This window comes from Pongo abelii, chromosome 16, assembly GCF_028885655.2.
Source record: "Pongo abelii isolate AG06213 chromosome 16, NHGRI_mPonAbe1-v2.0_pri, whole genome shotgun sequence".
In the NCBI taxonomy this organism is placed as follows: domain Eukaryota; kingdom Metazoa; phylum Chordata; class Mammalia; order Primates; family Hominidae; genus Pongo; species Pongo abelii.
Genome location: NC_072001.2, coordinates 33,365,066 through 33,376,040, shown reverse-complemented (window position 1 = coordinate 33,376,040; position 10,975 = coordinate 33,365,066).

Below are 10,975 nucleotides of genomic sequence, written 5' to 3'. Positions count from 1 at the left end.
GGGAGTGTGCTGCCTCAGAAATTAACAGCAACAGCATCCTACCTGGCGCCTTCCAGTGATGTGGCCTTGAATGTGGTGTCTGCTCCAAACCTCCTTGGGTTCCTGGTCCTGATCCCAGCTTGGTTCTGCAGCCTGGCTGCCCAATACCCTCCTAAGAAAGGTCCTTTCTGCTAAGCCAGCCCAGTTGGTTTGTGACGCCTGCCTCCAGCTCTAGCTATTGGTCTGGTGCTCAGGAGGGGAGCTGGGGCTAGTCCCTGAGGGAGCCAGCATGGTCTTAAAAGGCTACCTTTGAGGCCTTTGCATTGTCTTCAAATGGTGAATAAGACTTGATCTTCCAGCAAGTGAGACAAAACCCTAGGGAGCCCCAGAGGGTTGCAAGGGAACCTGGGGGCTCAAGGTTCTCAAATCCACAGATCACCATCCCAAGTGTCAGGGTCCTAGCTGGCCCCTGGCTTGTGCTGGGCCTGCCCATGAAGGAGAGGGATACACATAGAAAGAGCTACAGGATCTGGCTAATGCTCACCAGCACAGACTTGGTCCTGAAGGGGCTGGGTGAAGGGCAACAGAAGAGTGAGCCAGAGAAGAGAGCTTTGTTGATAGGAGGGCATTCGACCCTAGCACAAAATTTAACATCTAGGGAAGGGCCCTAGGATGATTCCAGTATGCTTTTGGAATGACTCTGGAAGCTTGGGCAAAGGCAGTGGCCCACTTGCTAAAGAGAAAAGCAACAGAGAAGTCACGCTTGAACTTTCGAGGCTGACTGTGGAGGAAGGGATCAGGGACCAAAAGGTTCAGAGATGCAGCTAGAAGAATCGATCTGCTCTGGGAGACTGGAAACCCCACCATCTGCCAGTGTTCCTTAGAAGGGCTGGAGGACACTTACCATGGTGACAAGGAGTTTGCTGGTGAGGGTAGCACCAGTATTGCTAAAAAGCTCAGTGGTAGCCATCCTCAACAAGCCAGGTCTGGTGGTCGGAGATGCTACCACGAAGCAGGGCTCTCCAGGAGCAGGAGGGATGCTAGAATCTTAACTAGCAAGGACCAGGCGGCAGCACTTCACTGCAGCACTTGCTTCTTCAAGGTGGGTATAATTACTGTAATAGAATGAGCCACAAGGTCAGAACAAAGAGAAAGGGGGTAAGTGTTCTAATTTTCAGAGATACATGGACTGAAGATGGCCAATAGGACAGGGTGTCCCTAGGGGCAGAGTAGATGGGCAACTATCCAGATTACTGCTCAATATACATAAATAAAAGGGTTAAGAATGGATTCACACTCAAATGTCCAACAGTGGATGAATGGGCAAACAAAATGTCCCATATTCATACCATGGAATATCAATCAGCCATAAATGGGATGTTGCCTGACACATGCTACAACCCAGATGAAGCTGTTCTCAACATCATGCCAAGTGAAAGAAGCCAGGCACAGAAGGACACACATCGTAGGATTCCATTTGTATGAAATGTCCAGTATCTGGCAAATCCATACAAAGAGAAATAGACTAAACACCACTGAATTACAGACTCTAAAATGATGAATTTTATGTTATAAAAAGAAAAAACCAAGATGAGTTCACAGAAAGTCGTGGTCCTTTGTCCATTTTCCAGTCTTGAACCTGTTTTTGGACCAAGAACCCACTGACATTGACTAAAGCAGGGCCTGGTTTCTTTTAGAAAGAACCCTGTAACACTATGGTGAGTGTATATAGTAGCGAGGCCTCCAGTCTTTCTCCATAAAGACCCATGGCATTCTACTTGAGTAACCACCACACTCTGGAAAAAATAAGCAGGTTTTTGAGGGCAGTTGGCTATGGTCTGAGACAATACTCATATCTGAAGTGCCATTATGCCCCTCCTGTTAGGACGGGGACCTATGGGAATCAGGAAACAAATGACCCAAATCCATCTCACAGTGTGTCCACTGGGCCCATGGAACAACCAGTGGTTATGTCCTGGATTAGTTTAATTAGTACAGACTTACTTGGCAGTTGGCAGAACCCACAAATTGCTTCTTTGACCTGTAGAGCCTATTGTGGAAGGCCAAGTGGAAGCCCCTGAATTTCCCCTGTCAGCCAAGACAGAGAGTAAATCAAAAATGATGGGGCCAGGCGCAGTGGCTCCCACCTGTAATCCCAGCACTTTGGGAGGTGGAAACAAGAGGATTGCTTGAGGCCAGCAGTTCAAGACCAGCCTGGGCAACATAGACTCTATCTCTCAGGCCAGGCACAGTAGCTCACACTTGTAATCCCAGAACTTTGGTAGGCCAAGGTGGGCAGATCACTTGAGCTCAGGAGTTCGAGACCAGCCTAGGCAACACGGTAAGACCCTGTCTCTACAAAAAGTACAAAAATTGCTGGGCACAGTGGCTCATGCCTATAATCCCAGCACTTTAGGAGGCCAAGACGGGCAGATCACCTTAGGTCGGGAGTTCGACACCAGCCTGACCAAAATGGAGAAACCCCATCTCTACTAAAAATACAAAATTTGCCGGGCATGGTGGCGCATGCCCATAATCCCAGCTACTTGGGAGGCTGAGGCAGGAGAATCGCTTGAACCTGGGAGGCAGAGGTTGCAGTGAGCTGAGATCACACCATTGTATTCCAGCCTGGGCAACAAAAGCAAAACTCCACCTCAAAAAAAGAAAGAAAAAAAAAGTACAAAAATTATCTGGGTGTGATGGCACATACTTGTAGTCCCAGCTAATTGGGGGTGCTGAGGCAGGAGAATCCCGTGAGCCTGGGAGGCTGAGTCTGCAGTGAGCCGAGATTGCACCACTGCACTGTAGCCTGGGTGACAAAGTAAGACCCTATCTCAAAAAAACAAAAACAAAAACAAAAAAAAAACCCAACAAAAAACAAAACAACCAAAAAAGAAAGACTCCATCTCTACAAAAATAAAGTAAAAAATTTCAAAAATTACATTTTAAAAATCATTTTACATTTTAAAAATCCCTTCAGGAAGAGTCAGCTGGTGATGAACTCCCTCAGTATTTGTACTGTGCCTATTCTTGAAAAAACTTTTCCCTGGATAGAAAATTCAGCCCTGTGAAACCTGCCTCCCATTTCCCTGTCTTCAGTCACCTTTGATTGAAGTACCTGGTGCAGGTGCCCCAACTACTCCCTGAGGTGGCTGCCTGCTGCTTCACCCTTACCCCAAGGGTGTTGGCCTTCAGTGTGGGAAGGGCCTCCACCCTGACTCCCCACCTTGGGTGGCCCCTGAGCCTCAACTCTGTCCCTTAAGGCCAAAGGGGCTTCAAAGGCCCCAGTGTTCTTATCCCTCTTAATGCATGCTTTCCCCAGAAGCTGGCCTGGCAGTTCTTCATTATCTTGCTGGTTCTTTGGCACTTTTAAGATAGTATTTTTATAGCAAACGCTGGTGAGGCTATGGAGAAAAGGAAACTCTTATACACTATTCATGGGAATGTAAACTAGTACAGCCACTATAGAGAACAGTACGGAGGTTCCTCAGAAACTACAAACAGCATTACCATACATCCAGCAATTCCACTACTGGGCATTTACCCAAAGGAAAGGAAACAAGAATATTGAAGGTACATCTGCACCCCCATATTTATTGCAGCACTATTCATGACAGCCAAGGTATGAAATCAACCTATCTGTTCAACAACAGATGAATGGATGAGGAAAATGTGATATATACACACAATAGAATACTATTCAGCCATAAAAAAGAAGCAAATCCTGTCATTCATGGCAACATGGATGGAACAAGTTGTTAAGTGAAATAAGCCAGGCACAGGAAGTTAAACACCACACACTCTCACTCATATGTGGAAGCTTAAAAAAGTTGATTGCATAGAAGTAAAGAGTGGAACAGAGCACACTGGAGGCTGGGAAGGGTAGGGGAAGGAGGGGCTGGGAAGAGATTTGTTAAAGGATTAAAAACTACATCTGGGCTGGGCTCAGTGGCTCACGCCTGTAATCCCAGCACTTTAGGAGGCCAAGGTGGGCAGATCACTCGAGGTCAGGAGTTTGAGACCAGCCTGGCCAATATGGTGAAACCTCCTCTCTACTTAAAATACAAAAATTAGCCAGCATGGCGGCGTACACCTGTAGTCCCAGCTACATGGGAGGCTGAGACAGGAGAATTGCTTGAACCTGGGAGGCAGAGGTTGCAGTGAGCTGAGATTATGCCACTGCACACCAGCCTGGGCCACAGAGTGAGACACAGTCTGGAAAAAAAAAACAACATCTGGATAGGAGGAATAAATTCTAATGGTCTCTAGCACTGTAAGATGACTATCATTAACAACAATATATAGTTTCAAGTAGCTAGAAGGAAGATATTGAATGTTCCCAAGACAAAGAAATAATAAATGTTTGAGATGATGGATATGCTAATTACCCTGATTTGATCACCATACATGTATTAAAACATCACTATGTATCCCCAAAATATTTCAAATTATTATATGCCAAAAGATAAATAAAATACAAAATTTTTAAAGAATATTTTAAATATGTTCTAACACTTCCAGTTGTTTCCAGCAGGCAGGTTTGTCTGAATTACCCAGCTCCTTTTCCCAGACTAGGGTCCAGATGATGTCACCTCGTATTTCCTGTTACTTTTCTCTGAACACATCTGGACACATGATTTAGTCCCTATCTCATGATGAACATTTTTGGATGCAGCCCTTTAAGGGCAGTTTTTCTGTTGCATCTTTTCTTCCAAAGTAACTCTTACTTAGCAGTCCAACAAGTAAGGCAGAAAGGAAAAACGAGCTCTCCCGGGTGAAGCAGGGGTGAGGGTCCAGAACTCTCTTTGCTCAGTCTACTTCCCCTACCCCTATCAGCCTTGAGCTCCTCCTGGAAACATTCCTGGGACTCGAAAATCATTACCCTAAGAACTTGGTAATTAGTTGATTAGTTGATTAGTAAATGAACATGAATTCACTATTGCCCCTACCCTAAGGAAATCTGAAGGGCAGTATTGAATGCGTCCATCCTGCTCTGCTCAGGGAAAAGAGTTGCTGAGTCTGAGGCAGGGGCTCTTCTTGCTTGGGGAAGAGGCCCTTGGTGCTGTAGGGCATACATGAGTTCTCATGACTATGGCAACCACAGGGCGCCATGAACAGTTGTACAGCTTGCACACTACTCAAAGACTCCTTTGAGTCAGGAGGCAAGTGGGTTCTGAAACCTAGTGCATGCCCTGCACTAGATTAGGTTAGGTCTCTTTTTTTTTTTCTTTTTTTTTTTTTCACACAAATATTCCATATAGGCAACAGCGGCCCTATGACCAGGATGAAATGTCATCATCGCTCCACCCGCCTTTTTGAGCTCAGTCCCTATGCTTACTGGGCCTCTTTGTGACCCTGCAGACTCCACAGCAATTCTGACTTCAGGAAGGGGGGCTCTGGATTGGGGACTTAAGTATTCTAATCTGGAAGGAAACCTCCACATGGAGCACAAGGGAACTCGTGTCTGGCTTCTGTATTTTCATCCCTTATGCTGGGGGTTGGGGGTATGACTCATTCCCTCTGGACCAAGCAGGATTCCAGGAACTGATGATCTGGCCACGGGCCCTGAAACCACCAGGAGGCTCTTGGGAAATGCACCCAGCCTTCTTCAATCAAGCTGGTGTCTGCGTGGACCTCCCGAGTTGGCTGGAATCCAGCCTTAACTTTCCCTCCACCCATCTCCCACTGCTCCAGTGACAATGCTCACAATGAAAGCCAACCAACAGGAGAAAAGGCTGCCAGCAGGGCTGAACAGCCCCCTCGGCCCCCTGGCCCGGCCCGTGGGGAGCTGGCAGCCACGGTGACGGGAAAACACACATTGTTTGGGGGCGTTGCGGATACAGTACAGATTATTTTTAGCAAATTGTTCTGACTTAGTGAAAAACCTGAAAGATAGTGTTGATAATCATTCTTATTTTAGTGCCGCAGATGGCACTGCTATAATTAGACCCTTGTTTCTGGGTGATTCTGCTGTTCCCATAAGAAGACACCTTGCCTGATGCAGAAATACATCATTGAAGGTTGTCTTCATTTTTTAATTTAGGGCTCAATCTTTTCCTTTTTACCCTTAAGTATTAACAACATTTGTCGAGAAAGAGTAAATTATTCACATGTCTCTCATGCTAATATTAGCCTGAAGATAACTGAAAGGTTTGGGGCCTCTTTGTTCTCTGATCCGAGTGTCAGGCGGGAATGACCTCCTCCTCAGAGGTGCTTCCCGGGCCCTGAGCCAAGTCAGGCTCCCTGCAATCTCATTTCATCCTGCACTTGCTTTCAAATCGGTGTTTTCCATTTGTAATTATGTACTTATCTGTGAAATACTTGGACCGACGCCTGTCCCGCTCCTGGGCCATAAGCCCCACAGGGAAGGGGCTGGAGATTTTTTGTTCATGACATGTCCCCAGTGCCTAGAACAGAGACATCTGTGAAACGTAAGAAGGAATGGGAAAGCCACCCCTGGAGGTGGGCGTCTGAGGAAGCTGCAGCCTCTAGCTCTCTTCCCGGACCTCCCACCCTTGGGCTCATCACCACTGAAAGCCTTTGGCCGATACTTGGCCTATCTCTGTAACTTCAGTTTTCCCATCTGACGAACGGAATAAATAAAATACGCCCAACTTACAGCAAAGAGATAGCACGAGACTAATAAGGAACATGTAAGTGTGATAAGACTGAAAAGGGGAAGCAGATAGGAGCCAACTATTCTATTCCTAAAATTAGAATTGAAGGCCATGTGCGGTGGCTCACACCTATAATCTCATCCCACTTAGAGAGGCCGAAGTGGGCCGATTGCTTGATCTTGGGAGTTCGAGACCGGCCCGGGCAACATGGTGAAACCCCATCTTTACCAAAAATACAAAAATTAGCCAGGCATGGTGGCACGCTCCTGTAGTCCCAGCTACTCAGGAGGCTAAGGTGGGAGGATCACTTGAGCCCAGGAGGTCAAGGGTGCAATGAGCTGTGACGGCACCACTGCACTCCAGCCTGGGTGACAGAGTGAGACCCTGTCTCAAAAATAAAATAAATAGATAACAATTTTAAAAAGTAATATATAGATATAGATACAGATACAGATATAGATATAGATATAGATATAGATATAGATATAGATATAGATTGATTGGAGTGACGGATACAGACAGAAGAACTGGAATTCCACTGAGAGTCTAAGTCCCTTGGGAGCAGGTGTTTCTTCAAGACTTTATCACAGCCACAGCCTGAAGCTCAGAGTCTCTCACATAGTAGGTGCTCCATTGATGAGCTGCGCTCAGTCAGCTTTCAAGATGACCCCCAGCATGACCCCCAGTGATCTCGCTTCCCAGCCTTCACAGCCTCGTGTGGAATCCTCCCACACTGCATCTAGGACCCAGAGAATACAGCAGAAGTGATGACATGCCACTTCAAGGCTGGGTTATGAAAGGCACCATGGCTTCTCTCTTGGTTATGTTCTCTGTCTGTGTTTCTCTGTCTCTCTGTTTCTATCTCTGTATGATCACCTGCTCCAGGAGAAGCCACCTCCTGAGCAGCCATTTGGAGATGCCCATGTGGAGAGGAACAGAGGCCTCCAGCCCACAGTCACATAAGTAAGCATGAAAGCAGTTCCTCCACACCAGTCCAGTCTTCAGAGACCACTGCCTCAGTCAACAGCTCAACTATAATCTCACACGTGTCCTCGACACTCAGAATAATGAGCTAAGCTGCTCCCAAATCTCTGACCCTCAGAAACTATGTGATATATACATGTGTGTTGTTTTAAGCTGTTAAGTTCTGGGGCCACTTGTTATGCAGCAATAGAAAACTAATACACCACCCACCCACCCACATCTCTGCCTCCTGGCTCTGCTGAATTGGGGCTAGGGGCTCAGCCTCCCCCTAAGCTTCCTCCAGCAGTCAAGCCCCTTCTCTGCCTCCCACCTCTCTGATTCCCACTTCCTCCCTCCCTTGCAGACCACCCCTCTGCCCCTTCCTCAGCAAGGGCCACTGACAGGGGCCAGCACAACGGAGGAAACGGAGGGGCCATGAGAACCAGGATCTCACCTGGTCCTTGAACTCGGGGGACTCATGGCTCTGTCTGCTGGCATGAGATGGAACTTTGACCTTGCTCCCGCCACATTGACTCAGCCTTGTTTCCTGAGAGGCAGAGGCCCTCACCCAACCTCCTTTCCCCTCCATCCTTCCAATCCCACCACAAAGGAGCCATGCTATCACCTACTTTCTCCAAGCTGCCTAGAGACCATCACTCTCCTAGTCCCACCACAGTCTCTGCCATGCACCTCAGCACTGGGGGCTGGATTCTTCTGTGGGCCATTTCCCGCCAACAAATGCAACTGCCACAGCTTGGCAGGAGTTCCTGCAGAAGAGAGAAAAGCCCCGCTGGCTTCTCACACCCAGGATGTCTGCCTCTAGTTGCCCACTGGATGGAAACGTCTTCCATTTCTTAAAGACTCAAACTCCCCAGAGTCTCCTGGCCCCCCTGATGCTGACTGCCCTCACTCCTGCACCCGCATCCCATTCTCCAAAGAGCTCACAATGGCAGCCAGCGACTGGCAGGGCTGCCTCTTCCTTTCCTCATTAATTTTGTATTTTTAGAAAAGTGATGCACACATGTAGTATACAGTCCAAACAGTTATGCAGCATTCTCTCCCTGGCTCTCTCATTCCAGAGTCCAGGGGCCACCACTTTCCTTCTTTAAATCTGCTTCTGAAAACATAAGGAAATATGGCTATTTTTATTTATTATATTTTGACATTATTTGTTGACTTTCTACCATAATAGTGGTGATTCGACACTTGCTATCCACTGTATTCCCACTTTCCTCCCCCACCCATCATCCCAATATATCTTTAGATCATAATTTTGGGTTAATAAACAGTGTTTAAATTACTAGGACTATCAAATTGTGTTAATTGCAGAGCCCAATAGTGTGCAATGAACTTGTTCCTTTCTCATTATCCACTCCTGCCGCCTGCACCAGAGGAAAATGCTTCCTTTTATAATTCACTTAGTTGTCAATGTCCTTAAGGCTAACTCTCCCCCAAATACTTCCATATTTCTGCCAAACACCTACCAACAGCTGCTTCAAACTCTAACACATCCCATAGGCTGGCAGTTCCCCCTTCCCTGGAGGCCTTCTTCCCAGGGCCCTCTGACTTCCTGTTCTGTTGTTACAAACTGTCACCTTGGGGCCTCTCTTGGCCTCCCCATTGGGCTAGGTCCTGCTTCCTGCACCCCAGGTCCTCCAGTCTCTTGGTTTACTTGCTTGTTTGGGTGGGACGCATCCTCCAGTATCTCCTGAGGAAGGATACACAGAAGGCAAAGGTTTTAAAGATGTTGTATGCCTAGAAATGCAGTTATACTATTTTATATTTGAAAAATAATTTGGAAAGATATAGAAATTTAGGTGGAAAATGATTTTCCATGAAAGTTTCAAAGGCATTATTCTATTGTCACCTATCTTCCAGTGCTGCCATCGTGAAGTCTAATGTCATTTCATCCTTAAATCTTTGTGTGTATTGTTCTTCTCCCCTGCAACCTCCAGCTTGTGACGCATTCTCTTCATCCTGAATGCTTTCAGATTGTATGCTGACACACCGTGGTGCAGAATTCTAAAATGGTGGCCCTTAACAGGCTCTTTCCATTCAGAGGCTCCCATCCTTCACTTGGTAATTTTCTTGTATTATTTATTTCAAAATGTCTCCCCCTTGTATCTGGTCTCACCTTTTGTAACTCTAATTAGTGGAACCCCAAATCATCTGATTGACATGCTAGTTGTCTTTGGTGTCTTATTGTCTATCTTTTTGTCTTTTTTCTAGCAATTTTCTTGACTCCACCTTCTATCCTATTTATTAAATGTCCTCTTTCTTGTGCTTTGATGATCCCTTCCTCCTAGAATGCCAATCTTTGTGTGTGTGTGTGTGTGGTCTTGCTCTGTTGCCCAGTTTGGAGTGCAGTGGCGTGATCTCAGCTCACTGCAACCTCCACCTCCCGGGTTCAAGTGATTCTCCTGTCTCAGCCTCCCGAGTAGCTGGACTACAGGCATGCGCCACCAAGCCCAGCTAATTTTTGTATTTTAAGTAGAGACAGGGTTTCACCATGTGGGCCAGGCTGGTCTCAAACTCCTGACCTCAGGCGATCTGCCGGCCTCAGCCTCCCAAAGTGTTGGGATTACAGGCGTTAGCCACCGCACCCAGCCTAGAATGCCAATCTTGTTTCCTGGATGCAATCTCCTCTGTCAGCTCCCAAGAATGTGACTGACAGGGGCTTCATGTTGAGCTTTGCTCTGCCCCTTCCCTCTGCTTCCTCTGAGTGCCTCTTCCCTATGTGTTGCTGGTTGTGCTCCATGTTGGTTGCTTCACTCCTGTGTTCAGTGACCGCTGGCAGTCAGTTCATCTCCAAGGGCACAGCCCTGAAGAGCTCACTGAAGACTTCTTGCTGGCAGGGGATGATTTTAGACTGGTGGTTACAGCAGATTCTTTGTTGGGCAATCTTCACCTGCAAACATGTTTAGGTCTCCTCTCTAGGGACATGTGTCCTGCCTGGTACTTGTAGGTCATGCTGCCAACTTCCTGGGAGTAGTGTCGGGAGGGGGTCTTGGGGATCTCCTCAGTGTAGGTGAAGTCTTTCTTCTTATACCTCGACCCCTTTTTAGTCCAGAACCCCACCCCTGCCTTCTGCTGTCCTTCAGTCCCTGAGCCTAGAGCCACCTTTCTACAATTTCCCCAAAGAACAAACTTCCAGGCTTGTCTGAGGCATGCTGTGGAAGGAACCTGGGATCTCAATGGCTTCCCAGACAGAATGCTGATCAAGCCCTCTGGTTTGGCCTCCACTGCCCCTGCCCCATGGCCTCTGTAGTGCCAGCTGTCTCCACTTGCCCAGGCTTCTGGGTTGGACCAAATGAATGGCCTTGGTTATTAGCAGCATCATCCCTCCTTGCCTTCACCTGTCCCTGGGTCCTAGCTTCGTCCCATCTGTTCCCCTCACTCACATCTCAGTCTACCTA